The sequence below is a fragment of the Rhinolophus ferrumequinum genome, chromosome 10 (genome assembly GCF_004115265.2).
Source record: "Rhinolophus ferrumequinum isolate MPI-CBG mRhiFer1 chromosome 10, mRhiFer1_v1.p, whole genome shotgun sequence".
In the NCBI taxonomy this organism is placed as follows: domain Eukaryota; kingdom Metazoa; phylum Chordata; class Mammalia; order Chiroptera; family Rhinolophidae; genus Rhinolophus; species Rhinolophus ferrumequinum.
This window is the reverse complement of record NC_046293.1, coordinates 31879019-31881506: the sequence shown is the minus strand read 5'-3', so window position 1 is coordinate 31881506 and position 2488 is coordinate 31879019. Positions and strand designations below refer to the sequence as shown.

The following is a 2488-nucleotide window of genomic DNA, read 5'->3' as shown; positions in this document are numbered from 1 at the left end:
CTGACGACATTTTGATTCTAGGAACATTATTATACACCATCATTTAATTTGAATTTCGCTTTGGTGGAGGCTAAGAAAGTGAACCATTAAAATTTTAACTTAAAAAAATCCCAAGGACTTAGTAAAACATTGATTCTTACTCCATTACTGACCTTTATAGCATATCTGACCCTCCCTTTTGGGGGTAGGCAGAGAGAAGGGATATGATTTAGGGGTGGGGTGAAGATGAGACTGAACACTGGAGTAGAGTCAGAGAAGAAGGAAAGGGTCCATGATGGAGTAAGGATTATGGTCAGGAGGGAGGATCAGAGGCTTCTGCTAAGATGGGAGTGTAACTTGTGTCACAAGGTCCTTTAGATAGTTACAAGAAGAAAAAATACATTTTGACATGCTTATTTCAAGTTATAGTTATGGTCATATGTTATGGGTTGAATGTGTCTCCCCCAACCCCTGCAAAAGAAAAAAGAAGTGTTGAAGTCCTAACCTCCAGTTCCTGCAGGTGCGACCTTACTTGGAAATAACCTTTGAAAATGATCAAGTTGAGATGATCTCGTTAGGATGGGCCCTCATTCAACGACTGTGTCCTTATAAAAAAGGGAAATTTGGCTACAGAGGTAGACATACACAGAGGGAAGACTATGCGAAGAGAAATGGGGAGAATGCCATGTGGAGATAAAGACAGAGAGCAGGGTGACATATCTGCAAGCCAAGGAACACCAAGGATTGCCTGCAAAACACCAGAATGTAAGAGAGAGGCATGGAACAGATTCTTCCTCACAGACCTCAGAATGAACCAACCCTCTGGACACCTTGACTTTGGACTGCTAGCCTCCAGAACTGTGAGACAATACATTTTTGTTGTTTAAGCTGCCCAGTTTGTGGTACTTTGTTATGGCAACCCTAGCAAACTAATACACCATGTAAAACAGTTGTGTCAAGAAGGCCTGGTTAGTGCTTGCGTTGGCAGCACATATACTGAAATTGGAACGATATTAAGAAGATTAGCATGGCCCCTGTGCAAGGATGATATGCAAATTTGTGAAGCGTTTCATGTTTTTAAAGTACAGTATAGGGAAAATAGTAATATTGTGATAACTATGTATAGTGCCAGGTGGGTACTAGACTTACTGGGGGAATCACTTCATAAATTATATAAATGTCTAACCACTATGCAGTACACCTAAAACTAATATAAAATAATATTGAATGTCAGCTATAATTGAAAAAAGAAAAAGGAAATTCTGCCATATGCGACAACATGGATGAACTTTGAGTACATTATGTTAGGTGAAGCAAGCCAGTTATGGAAGGGCAAATACTGCATGATTCACTTATAGGAGGCATTTAAAATAGTCAAATTCACAGAATCAAACCAGGGCCTGTGGGGAGGGAGAAAAAAGTAAAAAGAGAAAAGAAAAAAGAAGACCTGGTTAAAATGTCCTTTCTCAAGGTGGGTTGCCTGTCCTCTGAACTCCCAGAATATCATTACTCTGTATGTTAGTGGAGTGACACTGGTCTGTTTTGGGCACAAGACTATTCGCCTGCTAAGGTCAAAACTTGCTTTTTATTCTGTTTTTAGTACCCAACATATTAAGCCTAGATAATTTAGGAATAAACAAACCATACGGGCTGAGGATGCTGGGAGTTTGACAGATTAAGCGGTTGCCCTTGTTCTGAGTTCTACAGTTGGGAGTGAACTCTGCTTTGGTCTCCAAGCCTTTGCTTCGTGTTACACCACGAAGAGCTCCAGGACATTCACTTGTAAGTACTTTCCTCTTCAGGCTAAATTTAGTCTGTTCCTCTAGCTATTCCTTATGTGCACACGTTTTCAAAGCTCTCATACCTGCTACACTCCTCTGGATAGATCTGACCTCACATAGCGGCATCTAAACTGAACACGCTCTTCTTTTTTTTCTTTTCCTTTTTTTTTTTTCAATTTGCTGCAAAATTTCAGCCGTTTATTAACAAATGCTTCCCTACACCCCCCGCCCCTCCAACACAATCTTCTATCACCATCACCTCCCTCCATACAGCCCTAGTCTGGTATTAATGTCGCTTAAGTCTGTTGGCACATTCTGGCTTATTATGGACTGCAGCCTACCTCCTGTGCCATGCTTTTTCCCACAGAAAGTTCATGCAAGTCTCCCTCACTTTCTGTTCAATTTCTGTAAGTTTTGAATTCAAACACATGACTTTCTAATTATCCCTGTTAAATTTTACTTTGTTTTCCCTAGTGATCTGATTTGTTAAGATAATTTTATATCTTATTGTGTTGTCTTAATTATATTAGCTCTCTCATTCAGTTTTGGGGCATCTGAAACTATGGTAAGAGTGTTGTTTATGTTTTCAAATCACTGCTAAAAATGTTGAATAGTTGGATGTTTATATAGCACACAATAGCAGGGTAATCACCAACTCTCCATTTTACTTGTTTTTTTTCTCTATGCAGCCTTGGCCCAAATCAGCACAGAGCTGGAAAGCAGAACAA

General features: G+C 39.7%; 1 non-coding gene across 1 annotated transcript; it reads left to right on the top strand.

The window, feature by feature from the left end:
* Nucleotides 1–951: 951 nt before the first annotated feature.
* On the top strand, nucleotides 952–1058 carry LOC117029527 (U6 spliceosomal RNA). Its single transcript, XR_004424264.1, has one exon. It is a non-coding gene; the product is annotated as a U6 spliceosomal RNA (small nuclear RNA).
* Nucleotides 1059–2488: the final 1430 nt, after the last annotated feature.